This window comes from Danio rerio, chromosome 7 (assembly GCF_052040795.2).
Source record: "Danio rerio strain M-AB ecotype USA chromosome 7, GRCz13ab, whole genome shotgun sequence".
Taxonomy (NCBI): domain Eukaryota; kingdom Metazoa; phylum Chordata; class Actinopteri; order Cypriniformes; family Danionidae; genus Danio; species Danio rerio.
Window position 1 is genome coordinate 26,222,053 of NC_141027.1, and position 19,750 is coordinate 26,241,802.

Consider the following 19,750-nt stretch of genomic DNA (forward strand, 5'->3'; position numbering starts at 1 on the left):
CATTCAGTGGATCTCACACACACAGAAATCTTTTTATGTTTCAATTCGAGGAGTTTTTTAATCTGCGAAGCTCCATCATAATGACCATGGTCTGAATAAACCGCACTGTACCGTTCTGAATTACCCGCTGATGGACATGTTAACCACTATCAGCAAAGCAGGGACCATGATTTCTACAGACCTCAAGAAGGTGGTTGTGGTTTGAATGTCCATGTCATTCATTCTCTTGACGCAGCAGTGGCTGTTGAGTTTGTTTTCACTCAAGTCTTCCCATTAGCCCTGGATACAAACTGGGTGTCTTGTTTTGTGTGTTTGTGCATTCGGAATATACATATGATGGGAAACCAATGCTTCTAGACGATTTGAGATTTTTCAACATAGGCTCATTCTGAAAATGTGGCGCTATATACATTTCTGAAGATCGAGAATTATGTAGCCAGAGGAACTTATGGCTGCATTTCGTCTTTAAACCGAACGTAATGTGGCAGTATGATGTCAATCCTTTTCGCACTTACCAGCTGACCGGTAACATCCGTATGAATGGCTTCTTCGCTGTTGCCAGTTTTTCTGGTAGCTCGACATGTAGGTCGGCAGACTTGAGATGCAAAGAGGACTTGACCGTGACAACGAGGCTGGTTCCAGAAAGCAGGTAAGGCAAAAACAAAAGCTAAAAAATAAAATAGACAAGTAATTAACAGGGTGAGAAAGTGGTAAAATCTGAAAACGTGGTAAAAATTAGGGGGCTTTTCTTTTTTTGGATTGCTTTTTGAAACACTGCGATAGGGGAAGGAGTTGGGCGGGTAAGTTGGTGCTTTTTAAGATATTATAGGTTAGGTTTAGAAGGGGATCGGGATCGGTCTGTTGGTCAGACGGTAGATCAGTCAGTCGACAGAGTTCTCGGATTTAAGTGAGAACAACAGGCGTGAATGGCACTCGTGAGAGAAATTTGAGATCTGAAAAAGTGTACACAGCGACCTCTGGTGGATTCGCAAAAAAACTTAGATCATAGGACGTATTTTGCTCTCTCCAGAAATGTATATGGGGTACGTAATCAGAATGAGCCTGGGTTGAGATTTTCAATACAAAAGTACCAACAACAAAAAAAGAACTCATGGCCAACTGTCAATCAAGAGGGTGTATACAGTTTCAATGCCATAGGCATTCTGATTATGTGAAAAACTGTTTCATTTTTTAAAAGTTTTTTTTTATTATTATTACCCAATATGACTGCTTATTCTCAAGCAGTGATGTGACAACTAATGCAAAAGTATTTTAGTATTTTGTTACCTTTGTCTGTTTCATTTTTCAAAGATTGTGAGAGATGCAGAACTATTTTAAATACAGTAATTTTTTAAAAACCCTATAATCCATGAGAGGTTTTTGAAATGTGCATGTTGTGTGATTGGGTGGGGAAGGGCTTTACATTGAGCATGTGACTAGATGTACACCGAGCACAAACCCTATACTAATACATTGACATTTACAACCTGTCAGATTGGAATCGGTGATAATGTACCAATAATGATGAAACAAGATATTGAAAAAGGTATTTAAAAAAATTCTAAGGGTAAACTTTTTCTCCTTTTTTCTTTAGCCATGATATACATTTTTAGAAACTACAGGCTATAATTGTATAAAATAACTTTTTTTTTGTTTTGTTTTGCTTGCGGTATTGTGGTAATTGTGTGCATCTCTATATACATAGTTCTTTGTATATTTAACAAATAGCTCAGCTTGAATATTTTAATATACAATACATATTTACAAATGTTTCCAAAACTAGAACAGCAGCAGTTTTCGTGTGTGAATTGTAAACTAAAAACTGTAATTTGCTATTATTTATGTATTTATGTTTTGTTTTTTGATAACTTGAGTATGAATTCTGGGTGTCAAACTTCATTTGCAAAAACTAATTTCATTCCCTATTCTTTTATTCGTTTAATTCAAGAGTTGAAATTTGCCTTTAATGTTAAATGTACCAAGGAATGTTAGTAAGCAACTGTAAATGGGTGGATGATCCAGAATGGTCATCCAGGATGATCCAGGAGCAGATTATAATGTGGCTCGGCATATGGTACGCAGTAACCTTATCTTAAGTAATGGATATGCCAACGAAACTAGTCTGTGCTCTACTGAATATTGTAACATTGTGTTTGTTTAATATGTATAGGACAAAGTTTCTGCACTTAAGTTTTTGTTTATATCTCTAACATCGAAGAGTATGTACATAATTTATGTAAAAAGCAAATCTAGAAGGCGTCAAGTGGGACGAGTTATTCTTTTAACAATTTCCCAAAGATCTTTCAAAGATGTTGAATGCAGTAGAAAACACAACTTCTTTTTGTTTATTTTCATTTTTTTAAAGCCCCAAATCCAGCCCAATTCAATACACAGCTTTGAAAAAGCCCCAAAATGGTGAAATTCTGGACTTCCTTTGAAAAAAAACTTGTATGCTGATTTTTTTGGGAGCTTAAATCCAGCTCGGTTTTGTTTTTAAGACTGCAGCATGTGAATGAAATCAAACAGCGTCACTGCAGTCTACTGGTTAATGTCACCTTTTGTTGTGTTTTTCTTTCACTTTACCTTGTGCATAAGCATTTACCATTTTAAATTTGAACTAGTTTTCCTTTATGTTGTTAGAGTGTTTTACCATTGTAACGCCGTAACCGTAATGAGCTCTTATGCAGTAACTCCTTTGCAAGAATGAGAATATGGCAGATAACAAACGGCTTTCTTTGTAGACCTGTAACTAATATTTTGTTGATCAAATGAATTTGTAAAAGGACTTTGCAATGCAGTTTATCAGGATGAACAACATGTATCCAAGCAGCATAGTTTCGCTAAGTGATGTTTTGAATTGATGTATTAGTATAAGTGTTTTATTTTCCAAATTGTTAATCAAAGAGTAGAGATATTTGTGTGTGTCTACCTAACTGTATATTGTACTGCTATTTAGCAATAAACAAGCAAACGAACAAAAAGAAAAGAAAAAAAGAAGAAAAAAAGAGAGAAAAAAAATCACTAAACCAACCTTTAAGCAAACAAGGCATAGAATGAATGAGCCGCATATTCATTTTTGTAAATGATGCATTACAATGTGCATTAGCATAAGCTCAGCAAATGCTTTCAAAGTGACCTACAGTACAACACACAGCACACAAATCAGGTTACAGACAAATGCCAGGACAAGCAGCTGACAATACACAAAATACATGCCAATCTAGGCCTTAGTCAACGAGAAGAAACTCCTGACTATTGCAGGAGTATGTGCACTTCAATTGCTTTGACTGCTAGTGGGGATGCTTGGTAAGAGGCTGCTAATCAAATTTGTTGTTAAGCGTGTTTCATTTCTTTCCTTGAGGATCATGTTGAAGGGGTTTTACATCTTTGATGAGCTGTTATGTTAATGATGGACTCTTTAGTCAGCGCTCGCAAAATAAAACACAACCCAGTGCTGCATTGAGGCATTATTAAAGGGATAGTTCGGCTTAAAACGGAAATATTCTGTTATTTACTCACCCTTTACTTGTTCCAAACCTCTTTGAGTTTCTTTTTTCTGTTAAACACAAAAGAAGATATTTTGAAGAATGCTGGAAACCGCATTGACTCCCACAATATTAGTTTTTTTTCTACTATGGAACTTACAGGTTTTCAGATTTCCTCCAAATGTCCTCTTTTGTGTTTAAGAGAATACAGGAACTCATAAAGGTTTAGAACCTTGAGCAAACAATGAATAAATTTCCATATTTGGGTGAATTATCCCTTTTAAACATTACGAAAACTAGTGCTGTGTGCTTGGGGTTGCTGTTATTCATAAAAATGATTGCATCGTTATGTTATAGAGAACACATCTGTAATACTAAGGCACTGTCAACATGCACCATGATACATTTTGCAACAAACATGCAGCCACACAAAATATAGTTTAATAAATGATAATAGGGTTTCATAGACTGTAAAACTCATACTTAATATCCTATTTTTTAATTTGGTGTGTTACTTGCAATTTCAATTCAATTATTTGTAAATCTACTCACAATTCACAACTCACAAAGTTATTTTTCAGTGTATGATTATCATTAACAATTTTCATTCAGACATTGTGAGTAAATTTACTAATAGTTACAAAGAAATGACTAGAAAAGTTTCCTATAGCTTTCTTGCACATTTAACAAGCAGTTTTGGAGTGCAAGTTGATTGTACATCATTTTCTTTTGTATAAACTTAACTTTGAAACAAAGGAAATACAGCAATAAAAAATAATACAGTGCTCAGCATATATAAGTAGACCCCTAACAAATCTATCCTTTAAATTCATATTTTTAATAGGAAGCTTTACAATATTATATTTGTGCATATACATTAGATTAGTTAGTACTGAAGCCAAATTTGGAGCTTATCTAACAAAATTACTTACGATATCGGTCCAAAAACAAGTACACCAAAATTTATATGTTATGGAAAAATATTATACAAATTTTAAAAAGAGGAAAAAATCAAGAAGTGTAAAAAAAACAAAAAAAAAAAAACAGAAAAATTAAGTTACAATTTTGTAGGTTACATTTTTTTTTTCTAAATATGTTTGGTGACTAACATATTATTTTAATAAATAATCTGTTTAATAAATCTGTTTAGTTTAAATGCACCAAAATACATTGACTATATTCACTAAGAAATAGATCAAATTATTCATTTTCAAAATGGGATGAACTCAATTATGCTGAGCACTTTATGTTTATTTGCATTTATTTAGGTACTTTACTAGCAGAAATGGTTTTCTTACCAATTCAATCATATTCAAATTGCTAGTACATTTCACAAATAAATACAAAGAAACACTAGTAGAAGATTAAAATAGTATTTTCCTGTACTGTTCTTAAATATTCTTTAATTATTACAGGGCAGTATAAGTGTGTTGTTTAATATCCACATGAATATATGTTTTTCTGAATGACTGTTGTGTGACACTGAATGATGCTTTTTTTTAAATGAATAATGTGAATGCTTTAGTACCATGCTGCCTACACTTGGTTTTTACATTATATGAGTTTTGATGCCAGAAATTCAACACATTCAGGAAAAATGTTTGGGTTTCAACTTAAATATGGACACATTCAACAGCTGGGTTCATTTTTCAAAATGATTTTAAACTCATTTTTTTAAAGCAGCTGTTGATTTCTCCATATTTTACCCAAATTAAGGACAAAAAAAAACATGTATTTACATAATAAAAATGCTGGGTTGTATCACCTCAACATTAAAAATATGGACTCACCCAAACAGTTAAAAATTGAATTGAGAAAATTAACTCAACAGATTGTGCATATTTCAACCAACGATTAATACAACCCAGCATTTTTTAGAGTGTACAACTGGGAAACCTTTTTAAATACCCAAGTTTATAAACCAAACACAGTGTAGGAGATAACGGTTGCCGCTGCATGACCCTGTCCGGTCATTAAAATGTTTTGTATATCTACATGAGCAGAATTAGCTGTTGAAAAAAGTAAGGATTTTGGCTTACGTTCTTGTGACTTTACACCATATGTTCAAAGGCCTATAAGTATCCTACGTTCAGCTCTATTTAGGAATACCTTTAGTTTGCCAATATGACTTCATTAGGTTGGGGTTTTCTTGTACAGAAGCCCCTCAGTGGTCTCTTAAACTCGTGACTGTCCAGAAACAGTGGTAAGCTTTTCTATCAATAGCAATCCTCAACACCTTTCTCTTCCGTTTGCTGAGTGTTCTGCTTTAGCTATTGGTTCTGCATTTACTTTGTGTTTGTGAGCATCTAAAATAAATCAATAACACAATTTACTTAAAGGGGTGTTCATAAAACATGAAACTTTCAGAATCATGAATATAAAGGAGGTTTTATGCACGCTGTCATTAAGTGTCATTCACTCACTTGTCATTTTATATGCAAAGGTGTTATTGTTTGAGATGTCTTTGACAACTTTACATTACTAAGACAACAACTTGTCATAAATCTGTCATAAAAATGATTGCTATTAAGGTTATCCTAATTGTGGGGTGAATTTGTTTCTGATCTCTTTTTTCAGTGAAACAAAATTAATTTGTCATTAAAATTTCTCAGTAATAGTGTAAATACTCTCTCAAATAAATGCTATAGCAGTTAGCCCTGTCACAATAATCAATATAACGACCTATCGTGCAATACTTGAGGATGACCTCAATAGTTTTTGCCACTGCAATAATTATTTACAAATTCACAAATAACGTTAAAGCCATTTCACAATGACATTTACATTCTACCTCACCGGTGTCAAACTTTATAACTGAACATTTACCTAAAAGGACATTTATTAGTGTATATATAATAGGACATTTAGCTATTAATTTAATAAGTGTTTTAAATTGTTTATGGCTATTTGCATTATATAATCATTATAGTAAGTGGCATAAAAGTGATCTTGAATAATATCACTTATCGCAACAATTTCTTTGACACTATATCACATAGTCATTATATTTAATAACATTTCAATTAGTACTACTGTATTTGGGGTCAAGAAAAAGATTCATGGTGCTGTTAATTCATGAAAAAATCATCATTAATTAGTCACTAATTAATATTGGTCATGTTTATGACAGATTTATGACCAGTTCTGTAATTTCGGTAATGTCAAGTTGTTGTTACAAAGACAAACTGTGATGTATTTGATTAAGTCAAGTTGTCATAACAAAGACATCTCAAGCAATGTCACCTTTTGATTAAAAATTACTGAGTGAATGACATACATTAGATTTCCTTCATATTCATGACATTTGAACTTATGGACACACCCTTCAACTAAAGTTTTACTTTTACCATTATGTTTTATCAAATGTATTATATATCTGTCTAATACATGCTAAACATGCTAAACATTCCTCATTTATCTGAAATATAAATAAGATGCTAAAATTGTTATTAATATATTGATACTGTCATTCAGAGTACAATCTAAGAATTATTTCAAGCTAAATTTTGGGTAAATATGTACAAAACCAACCACTGGGTTTGACTTTTTGAATTTAAAATTCAAATTTAACTCAAAGTTTGGGTTTGTTCATATTTTACCCAAATTTGGGTTAAAATAACCAAGAATATTTTCAGAGATTATCTTATGACACTGTAGTGAATTTGCATAACACCAAATGACAAATCTACAAAAATTTGGTCACACTTTACAATAAGGTTTCATTAGTTAATGTTAATTCATGTTTGTATTAACATGAACTAATATTAAACAATACATGTTCAGCATTTATTAATCATAGTTCAACATTTATTATTGCATTAATAAAACACCCACTTTGAATTTTATCCCTCGATTGAATGGGCATTATCAGTTGTTATAAGCTGATAGATATGGGCCAGCAGGGGCCTTCTGTGCCTACTGGTAGGCTTAGAAGGCTGTTATCATCCATCCACATGGTTAATCAGCTATACTATTAAAGAAGACTCCAGATGCAGATGTGTTTTTTGCATTACTGTGACAGTTGGGTTTAGGATTGGGGTAGAGGTTAAAAAAATACAATTAATGGGAAATTTAATAAATAATATAAATAATTCCTGTAAATTTTCCGCCACAGCCTTATGTTATCTATAGCTGATTAAACATGTGGATGGATGAAAACAGCCTTCTGAGCCAACCAATATCTTTAAAATCCAAATCTACGCTTGTTAACATTAGTTAATGCAAAGTGAGTTAATGTGAACTAACAATGAACAACTTTATTACCATTAATGTTACCAGACATGAACAAATACTGTAATGAATATATTGTTTATTGTTTGTTCATGTTAGTAAATGCATTAACTAACATTAACTAATGTAACCTTATTGTTAAGGGTTACCAAGTATTTATACTGCACCTTCAACAAACAGTGAGCATTACCATTCAATTTAATCATGATTCACAAAAATAAACAATTTCAATTAAGTATTATTACTGTTTTCATTCCATGGGTTCAAAGAAAATGCAACAATAAAGGTGTTTTTCACAGACTGATGTGATTTGGTGACTGAAATGATCAAATATGATTTCAAGATGCCTTCTTGACACTGACAATGATTAACAAAATGCACATTTAAAACTAAAGTCCTCAGGTTTTTTAAACACTCAAGGAAAACAATAATCATATACTGAAATACATACATCCAGCAGTACCTATTTATATATAATGACAAATGGTGCCCGTGAGAAGCTTCTTTGCTGAAGTATGTTGACATGAGGAACAGCTGTTCATTGCACATCACATTGTTGCACTCTTCTATTCTACTGCCACACAACAGCAATACAGTGTGAAATGGAGGAGCATTTCTAAATAAACGAAGCTAGAAATACACAAATGCCTCAATTATTTGGTAAAATCTGTGTCAGCTTCATTTAAGCAGAAAATGGACGGTGGACAGCTGCCACCTGTTCTTGGATTACAATGACCATTTCAGAAATTCACTGCACTCTAATTCAGATAAGCAAATCACATGAGAGGTTAAATCAAATGAGAATGTCAATCAATTAATTCCTGGTATTTCTAGGCTTGCCCTGATTTACTGCTCTTGGCAACTAAACAATAATCAGTAACATTACACTGTAGCAATACCTGTTTAATATCTGTCTGTATTTCATGATTCATGGATATTTTTTTGCGTATTTATGATTATGAACTGCATTATGGGACCTTAATCTAATAAAAATAAGAGGAATTTATGTTTATATTTCACCTTAACTCTTAATTCTCAAAGCGCTTTACACAAAAAAAGATACAGATATAAAACAGTTTAGAGTAACAGTAAAATTAAATCATTCAAAATAAAACATTTTAAATAGATAAAACATTCAAATACCTAGAAACATAAAACAAATGAAGAATGCACAACGAATAGGCGAGTGTAAACTAGTGTGTATTCAAGGATTTAGCGTGTCTAATTTTTATTGGGTAGAGAATTCCACAGCCTCAGAGCCAGAATTTGTTCTAAGTTTGTTCTTGATGCTGAATGTCCAACTCTCCAGTTCAACAGATTAACTTAAGTATTTAAAACAATATATTTGCTATAGGAAATAATATATATTAAATTAAATAGAGTAAATTAAATGATAAAATACCAGAAAAAGAACTGGCAGCGTAATTCCAGGTTTTTGTGCCCTAATTTACAATACCAACACATACCATATATCACTTCAAACAAATAAAAATATAAATACAATCACTTTTCAAAATCAAAGGTTGCTGGAGAATACATCAAGGTCTTACAATGCAATTCAAATGCATAAATTAATGAAAAAAAAACATGAATCACAAAATATTTATTAATTTAGGGATCACTTTTAGAGTATGTAATTTTAAAGAATTGGCCGAATAATCTAAATTAAATTACAATGTAGTCAATTGTTATAAAAGTCTATGAAGTCCATGATCTTTTTTCTGTTGAACACAAAAGAAGTAATTTTGAAACTGGTAGCCATTGACTTCTATGGAAAAAAAAATAGCACTGAAGTCAATGGCTGCCATTCTCCAACATTCTTCAAAATATCTCATGTTCAACAAAAGACTGAGAATGAAACAGAATGTACTTTTTGGGAGGATCTATGACATGAAGACATATTCAACTAATTAATCACATAATTAATGCTGGGAAATATATGAAGAATAGATAAGAGAAAATATATTTGACTTTAATGTGGAAAAACTGAACGATTGTGATTACGACTATCTCTGTTTTTTTTTCTTTTTAAGTGATCATACCTAACATTTGCTCTGAATCAGTAAAGAGGTGTTCAAATCAAAATGAAATCCTCACATTTGACCTGCATGAAATCAAATGAGACGGGATTAAGCGGTTGTCAAATTGATTGTAATGTGAAACGCTACTGCGTGTACTAACAAAAAAGATAATGAAACAATCTTTTTTCAAAAAATACAAAAGTCTTTGGCGAGTTATATAATGCCAATGGCCTGGCCACGTCACAGTGGAATTTACCCAAAGCGTGAGGCTGTGGAGGGGGATGGGGAGCTGTAATGACATGCAGTGCAGGCGGGTCGAGATGGGATGGGGGTGGGTTCAGGGTTCGGGGGGTTTCAGACCAGTAGTGAATACTGAAAATAAAGCTGGGTTTAAATGAGAAGAGCTATAATGCGCACACAGGCCTGTTTTTTTTTTTTTTTTCTCAGTGTACACTGCTAAAAACAAACCAAAAAATGAAAATAGAAATGCAGGATGATGGATATGGTGTTATGGATTATGCAAGGCATCCCTTGGGAGGGAATGTAAACATACATCAATGCAAATAAAAAAAGAATCAAATAAATAAAACAACATGTTTATCCGCGTATATGTTTGCTAAATTAAATAAATTATATTTGACAAATTATATATACATAAAATTACTGCTATTAAATCACACTACATATGCATTAAATCATTTGTTTATATAAATAATAATATGTATTTCTTAAATATATATATGCACAAACATAAATTATACACACACATATATGACTTGCCAATGTTGTTTATGATTATTTTAAATACAAATATATGCACAAACACACACTCACACAGAGAGAGCAACATATATATTCAGAACAATGTCAGCTATTTTTAAACAGTATTTGATGAAAGCTATTAATATAAGAGCAGGAAAAGCAGACAGCGGGGGTCTTGCAGTCCAGTCCAAGACAGTGCATGAGTGCTATCAAATCTACATTATGCTGAGAGAGGTTATAAAGTCTGTCAATCCCCCCACGGTTTAAAGCAAAGCTAATGAATCTGCATCTGTGTCGAGGTGAAAACGGTCAGTTCTGCACTGCATCAATATATCCGCAATAGCTATTGTTATTTAGCATGTGATAAGAAGCCAGAGACGATCTGTATGTACACCTGTCCATCTGACAGATGGGATTGGGGGAGGGTGAAGAGAAAGACGGAAGAGAAAAAAATGGGTCAGAGGAAGAAGCAGAGGATACAGAAAAAGGACGCCGTGTATCTCTAATAAAAATAGAAGGGAAAATAATCAAGCAGACAGGATTTAAGGACAAAGCGCAGAGCCATGGGGGACATCGACTGTGTCTATCATTGATGTTATTTTAGGATTAAGCAGCATAAGAATTTGCAGGACAACAAAATCTTGATGAGATGAATCACAATCATTTTTGTGAATCTACATGAGAGCGCTGTCAGAGAACTGGAGAAGTCTGCTTCCTCTAATCAGATCATTCTGAAGTTAAAGCATTGCATTTCTATGCACCTATTACATATTAGTTCTCATATTACCTTTTTTTAGTCTGGTGTATGTCGGTATGAAATCTTCTTGTGATTAAATGCTGTAGCTTTTGTCACGATATACGATATTATCACATTAATAAGCTAAGATGTAAACACGTATTGCTTTAACAGAAATAATAACCAAAAAACAAACAAACAGTGAATTTGTTATGTTTTATATACATTAATTCATTTTTTTCTTTGGCTTATTCCCTTTATTAATCAGGGGTCGCCACATCGGAATGAACCACCAACTTATCCAGCAATGAACCACCAGCTTATCCAGCATATTTTTAACACAGCGGATGCCCTTCCAGCCGCAACACATTACTAGGAAACACAGATACACTCTCACACTCACACAGACTCATACACTAAAGCCAATTTATCTTACCCAATTCACCTATAGCGCATGTCTTTGGACTGTGGGGGAAACCGGAGCACCCAGAGGATACCCACGTAAACATGAGAAGAACATGCAAACTATACAAAGAAATGCCAACTGACCCAGCTGGGGCTCAAACCAGTGACCTTCTAGCTGTGAGATAACAGTGCTAACCACTGAGCCACCGAGCCACCCGTTTTTTATGTTCAGAGTAAACAAATGTTTCAATCTAGTTAAATTGCAAAAGAATATATAGGTAACACTTTATAATTAAGTCTCATTAGTAAACACTTGTTAATATATTAAAATCAACAATGAGAAATAACCACATTTATTACAGATACTATGTTAATATTAGTTTTAAAATACTGAACTTTATTAGTTATTAACTCTATTTTTAAAAAATGATTACAACTTTTGATTATACTATTTTATTAGGCATTGAGAAATTCATTAAACATGTACTGTACACAGACATTGCCTATTTGCAATAAAATTGCAGGGTAACTATGTCTGTATATACAGTAATAACTAATATTTGATTGTAACTTTAACTTAATTTGATAGTAATGCAATAATGTGCAGCTTTTGTAAAGCTACTTTGAAACAATAAGTATTGTAAAAAGCACTACACAAATAAACTTTAGTTTAATGGAATTGAAATTAACATCATTAACATTACCTATTAATAAATGTAGTTGTTCAGTTTTCATCATGAGTTTAATTAAATACATATATAGTCTGATGTATGTAAAGAAAACATTGAAAAATGTGCACATAAAGTTGAAATCAGAATTATTAGCGCCCCTGAATTATTAGCCCCCCCTCTTTATTTTTCCCCCAATTTCTGTTTAACGAAGAGATTTTTTTCAATACATTTCTAAACATAATAGTTTGTTCTGTAGACTATTGAAAACAAAAATAGCTTAAAGGGGGCTAATAATATTGACCTTTAAAACTGCTTTTATTCTAGCCAAAATAAAACAAATAAGACTTTCTCCAGTAGAAAAAATATTATCAGACATACTGTGAAAATGTCTTTGCTCTGTTAAACATTCATTCATTCATTTTCTTGTCGGCTTAGTCCCTTTATTAATCCGGGGACACCACAGCGGAATGAACCGCCAACTTATCCAGCAAGTTTTTTACGCAGCAGATGCCCTTCCAGCCGCAACCCATCTCTGGGAAACATCCACACACACATTCACACACACACTCATATACTACGGACAATTTAGCCTACCCAATTCACCTGTACCGCATGTCTTTGGACTGTAGGGGAAACCGGAGCACCCGGAGGAAACCCACACGAAGGCAGGGAGAACATGCAAACTCCACACAGAAATGCCAACTGAGCCGAGATTCGAACCAGCGACCTTCTTGCTGTGAGGCGACAGCACTACCTACTGCGCCACTGCCTCAACGCTGTTATCATTTGGGAGATATTTGAAAAATAAAAATAAAATCAAAGTAGGACTAATATTTCTGCCTTCAAATGTATTCTTTTCTCGCACTTAATTTTCTGTCTGTAAATTTTAATTACAAAACATGTTTTTAAAAGTTGTTTTCTGAAATAAAAGAAGCAAGAGATTTTACTCTGACCTAACCAAATCTGACCACTTTCATATTTGTGTGCATATGCCAAATAGTACTGCATTTGCATATTTAAATATAATATTTTGCAAAGCATATACATATTTTGCACTTCTTAGGTAATGAAATTAATCAAGTGGAAAAACTGATGGTAATAACTGTTAGTAGCATTATATCCACCTGCAGTGTTTTGGAGTGAAATTTAAACCACACTAACCTGAACTAAACAGAAATGGAAATCTGAAAGCTGGACTGACACAGTCTCAGTTTAGAACTTCAATATTGAGCTGCATTTACACATTGTAAAAGTGCTATAGACATAAACATGAATTGAATTTAATCTAAAGCCTGGCTGGAAATAAACTGAGAAATAAGGCAGATCTTCCTGTGGTATACAGACAATCATGCTACAAAGATTTTTTTTCAAAAGCTCTGAATAGTCTTTAAGGGGAGCAGATGTCAATGGCTCATAAATAACTCAAATGGATTTGTTGGGGGTCAGAGCAGGGCAGATGTGTGTGAGTGTGTGTGTGCAAATGTGTAAGTGTGTCTATGTGTAAGGAAGCAGGAGAGAGACAGAGCACATGGTGTGGACTGAGTGTCAATAAGGACCAAGGCCATTTAAGGAGAGTGAAAGAGGACAGCCTGACCTACACACACACACACACACACACACACACACACACATGCGCACAATTGATCTGCTAAAAAAAACGCTTTTCTTTCAAGAAATTTGGCTTGGTCTTAGGTGCTCCATTTGCTCATGAAAAACATTTAGATCAAAATGTTCCTCAAGATATAAATGACTTTTTTAAGAACTGTTGACCGAAAGGTTCTTTAGGGAGCCAAAAATGGTTCCTCTAAGGCATCACCACATCATGTAACCATGATATTTAAGAGTGAATACTGTTATTAGCTGATACATGCTTATTTTTATTGTTAGCATTATTGGACTTAAAAGAAAATTAGTTTAGATTATTTTCATAAGAAGTGTTTAAGCTAGAGAGGACTAGCAGCAGTGTGGAGTTTCTAACTGTGAAAAAAGAGGACATCAGAGCTGCAGCTTGTAAAGGAATAAAAGAAAGCAAAACACAAGTTTTTCATTAAAGGTTTTAAGATAAAATCTGCTGTCTACTTTATTTGTTTACCTTTTGTAAGGAAAATAAGAAAATTTGTATCTCAATTTGCAGTTAAGCCTGAAATTACGCACACTGTAAAAAAATCCTGGTTTCCTTTTTAAGCTGAATCAACTTAACCCTATGAGTCCATTGAACTTTGAGTTATGTTCAACTGACTTAAAACAGCTTGTGTAACCTACAAACTTAAGTTAGAACATGATTACTTTAGTTTAATAAGTTACACGACCTAAAAACATATGCTGTCAGGACTAATTGATCTTATAATTTTTTTTTTACAGTGCAGGGGTATGAATAATTTTGAGCATGACTGTATAACAGTTGTTGACTTGAAAGAGTTATCTATGGTGGCTGAGAGTGCTCAAATGGGCTGCAAGTTAAGAAAACGTGCAAGTAGAAAAACACTAAAATTTGAGAAATCTTCATCAGTTTGATAACGTACTCGCACTGCAAATTCTCAGAACGCATGCAAATACAGAAATGTACTGCAAGGCCACAAAGGAAATGTGTTAGTGTTGGGACCCCCAAAAAAAATTAGTGACTTACACGGCTGCTTGCTGTTTAGAGTCAGTGGTGTTGTTGGAGCTCTGAGAGGTTTTATTTTAACATCCTGGTCATACAGTTTCTTGTATTTTTTTTATATTTTTATACTAAAAATTTTATGGATCTCACAATTAATGTTAAATGAAATGTTGTTTTAATGCCAAGAGTAACTGACCTTTCAGATCTCCAACAGCATCGTTGACTCTAAACAGGAATTGCATTTGGTTTTCGTTGAGTTCATCTGTTTGGAGTTGTTGTGTTAAAGTGAAGACAGAAGAGACTATAGGATTTTTTCTTTCTTTCTTGTTGAATATCAGTGATATCACACAGACACAGGTGGAAAAATACATGACTGATTTACGACTTCTAAGTATTAATAATTATTCCTTTGGCGTAAGTTTCTTTTTTATGAGGTTTCCTCACAACAGTGCAACATCATCTTCTGGCAACTTTCAGTTTACTATCATGTAAGATATATTCAGAATAAATCTGGACAGGTATTGCACCATAACCACAAATCTCACAAATGTTTGCTTACAGGCCGTGGCATTTACATGATTACTCTCACCTTTTCATCATCTGGCAGGCTTATCACCCTCTTCTGAGATGATGTGTCCGAGTTATCTAATTTCTGGTGTTCTTATCTGCCGCTTGCTCTTGTTTAGTTTTAGATTCCTTTCTCTTGCTCTTTCCAGGAGCTTGAGGTGATCATGTTCTTCTGCTGTTTCTCCTCATACTAAGATGTCATCTATGATATTAAGCACACTTTCCAGATCTTCAAACACATGCCTGACTTCACACTGGAAGATTTCAATGCCTGAAAAAAGACACATTAAAAGGTAAACAAAGAAATATATGCCTTCCTCTTGTTGTGTGAATGTGCTGTTTCTTAAAGGGATAGTTCACCTAAAACTAAAAATTATGCCATCAATTTCTCCTCCTGCTCTTGTTCTAAAGCTGTTTGAGTTTCTTTCTTCTGTTGAACACTACCATTGAGCTCCGTAGTATCTTAGCTCCTACTATTGATGCCAATGGCTACCAGTTTCCATATTCCTCAAAATATCGTTGAAACTGCATGAGGCTGAGTAAATGGTGGGTAAATTTTAATTTCACATGATTTTACACTGGATGACTTCCATGCCTGAAAAAAGACACACCAAATTTTAAATTGACAAATTTACCAAATGGTAAACTGTAAATAGTGGGTAAATTTTAATTACGGGGTGTACAATCCCTTATAAACTTGGTTTATTTGCCTAAACTCTTATTGAGCACCCACATATGAGAACATTTGCATGATGGATACCAAATCCTCCCCTTGTTCATGTCAATGTATTCCTTTATAAAGACCTTTTGGATGCTGATACGCTCCACTGCGGTTACCATGCTGTACAGCCATTCTGTTTTGCTAATACACCCATACTTTTCATCTAGACCAGTGCTTCTCAAACTTTTTTCATCAAGTACCACCTCAGAAAAAAAAAAGATCTCTCTAAGTACCACCAAAATGAGCAGTATTGAAATACAATAGTGTAGTAGGCCCAGTAAAGCTGCTACACCTCTGCACAGTTAAAAGAACGTGGCAGATTACCTCAGAAATATAGGCAATATGTCATTTTATATAGATCATTTTTGATAAATGTCAAAATGTGTATAGCATGTACATGACATATTTCATTCCTCCGGGTACCACTAGAAGGAAGCCTGCGTACCACTAGTGGTACACGTACCACAGTTTGAGAACCACTGATCTAGACCAACTATTTCCTCCTTGAGTTAAAGGAACCTGTTGGATGAACAGTCGCTGTGACACTTTGTGGTTTATTTTGATGTAAACGACCAAGGCCAGAAAAGTGGGGTCATCTTGGGGTCTCATTTTTATTTATGTAGTAATTTGTGTATTTTCGTTCTTCTAACCATGCTTTTTCAGGTCGTGCAATATTGCTGGTACCACTTCAAACTGAATATTGAGCTTTGTTTTCTTTATTAGGTGAAGGTAAGTTGAATTATTCCACAGGCGACATCTTGTGGCCAGAATATGTAACTTATTTTGTTGTTTGTTTTCTTGAAGTCTCATATAAAGTCTCAACACGACGCTACCCCGTCCTTAAATTAAACGTAATTAATGCTATTTGCTTTTAGGTTTCCTGCTAAATCGTCTTTTTGATTATGTGTTTCAATACTGTTCGCATTTACCATTGTGTTGTTTGCACACAAATGGTTCGTCTTCCTCTATTGCTTGTTTTTTTGTTAGTGTCTAGCGTTCCAAGCTTTTTAAAATGGGTTTCTTTTGATGGTTTGCAAGTTTGTCCATTAGCTGGGCAGGTTTTGTGTTCATGTTGGTAACCATGAGCAGTCCTAATTTGCCTTGTGCAGAATTTCCATTGTATGACATTTACTTTTCTGTTTACCTTTGCAGTTCACTTCCTCCGTTCTTTGTGTTTTGGCTTATCTTGTTCACGTCGATTTCCACAGCTAACATTTTCATCTGATTTGACCCTGCAGGTGGAATTTAACAGCGGCATTTAAGCAAAAAAAAACATGATGTGCAAATAATTTTACCAGTTAAAGAATAACATGTCTGTCTGTCTGTGATATAATTTAATGTGGTTTTGTCTTTGAATAGGAATGAACAGGAATAATCAACTTGCAATTTCTATAGGCTTTCATAGCTACTTATTTAAAAAAAATCTGTGGTCCACATCAACTGTCAACAGTTTTATGTCCTGCTCTACAATATAAATTACACACAGCCTTACTACAACCATACATTTTTAAAGCAACTATAATTACGTGACAAAATGCTTTTTTATTTTAGGATAAATTGTAACATGATTGTACGACAACGTTATGAACAAAAAAAAAAAAAAAATAATTTCCATATCCAATCATTTCAATAAATCTGCTACAATAAAATTCGTTACACAAACTAACTCAAAAATGTTATTACATGATGAAGTCAGTCATCATGGAAACACTGCTTTAACCTTGGTTAAAGAAAAGTTTACAGTTATTTAGTATAAGGGTTAGCACAGATATTTACCCAGCGTTATAAAAGCAGAGGTAGCACTACGTTTGTGCTTCTCCCACACCATTGTGCCAACATGTGAAGTATTAGAACGCTACAGACAGATAAGTTGGCATGTTTTTTTATATTCACTTATAATAGTTATAATCCAAAACAAAACAAAGTCCATTAAAGTCCATAAAGTCCAAAAAACAAAGTCCATTGCCTGAAAGTCCAGAGTCTATCCACGTCTCCATATCCAATCATTGATATATTTGCTATTTACTTTTTTCACATAATTCGTTGCAACAAACTATCTCAAAAATGTTATTAAATGATGCAGTCACTTAGTCATCATGGATCTAAACACTACTTTAACCTTGGGTAAAGGAAAGTTTACAGTTATTTTCATTTCAGGGTTAAGAAAGATATTTACCCGGGGTTATAAAAAAAGAGTTAGCACTGTGTTTATGCTAAGTTGTTAATCCCACACCAGTGTCCCAAACATGTAAAGTATACGAATGCTACAGACAGATTTTATATTCACTTATAATAGTACAAAACAAAACAAAGTGCTCTGAAATCCATAAAGTCCAAAAAAGAAAGTCCATTGCCTGAAAGTCCATCGAGTCTACCAAATAAAGCGGATTTGCGCTCATATGTGCGCCCATAGGTGTTCTGGTCTAAAAAGGAAGGCGTTCTGAGGCGCATTGCTATTTTGACAAACTATAATAGATTTTTCCATAGACCAGAACAAAGCCGGTCTATTGTCCAGCGTTTGTTCCAGCGGTCTATTGTTGAGCGTTAGTTGTGCGCCTCGCTTACACACTGCTTAATACAAACAAGATGAAAAGCAACACGCAAATATCTTTACAGATGAAAAAGAATAAAATATTAAGGATATATATAGGACATAATAAGGATATATGGGATATAAATATAAAGGATTTAAATATTACAAAACATATTATATTCTAGCCAACATAAATTTACAAACCATACTTTCATGCCTTCTTCATCTCGAGAGGCTTTTTCAGTTCATTCATAACAATTTGCTTTTGTATAATGTTATTATTATTATTAGCAGTATTATTTATTATATCCATATTTATATTTGTTTATTAAAAACAAGCTTAGATTTGTCCACCTGTCAGGTTTAAGACCATATGGGGCACAGCATGTGTATTAGGATATAACTCAGTATTTTGACCACACTTCGTTATTATTGTTTATTTATTCGTTGGCTGGAAATTAGAACTGAATTTAGAAATAGTTTTGAAACATTATTCGCACTTAACAAACGAAATTAATTATTTATAGACTAATTGATGTCTGTGCGTACAAGGTTTCCCTATCCACAAGAGCGAAAGTGAAAGTAGATAATGAGAGGCCTTATCTCTCATTCTGGCGCTGCAGATGCTCTGTTTAACAGTTTTCTTGCTTGTGAAATGCTGTTTTTCCACTTACAAAGCCGTCAGGTAAATAGCAAATGCACTATGGCACGACGCAACTTTGGTTTTTATACCTTTTAAGAACTTTTAACATTAGTCCTTATATTAGCAAAAGTGGATTCTGACACGCCCTGAATGCATTTGCGCCCTGCGCTTTACACTTTGCGCGTGGATCGTCAAAATAGAGCCTTTCATGTAAACCCATTAAAATAGGTACAGTAAACATAAAGGAAACCCTTTTAAACCTGTTTTTTCACCAATTAACTTTTTCAAATAATAGTACTGATGAACATTTTGATGACATCTATGCAAATACTAAAGGATATTAAGATTCGAAAAGAACATCTGTGATTGGTGTG

At 33.7% G+C, this 19,750-nt stretch overlaps 1 long non-coding RNA gene across 3 annotated transcripts in view; it reads right to left on the reverse strand.

Moving 5' to 3' along the window:
- Window positions 1–19,750, reverse strand: part of LOC141375366 (uncharacterized) — a 46,052-nt gene that overhangs the window by 7,936 nt on the left and 18,366 nt on the right. For 2 of the 3 annotated variants that reach the window (XR_015495696.1, XR_015495695.1), the window contains exons 3-4: window positions 17,345–17,432; window positions 15,502–15,750 (exon numbers count right to left, since the gene is read on the reverse strand). This is a non-coding gene — a long non-coding RNA (uncharacterized LOC141375366). Of the gene's footprint in view, window positions 1–15,501; window positions 15,751–17,344; window positions 17,445–19,750 lie in introns of those variants that run through there. The other variant, XR_015495694.1, reaches the window with a different exon arrangement.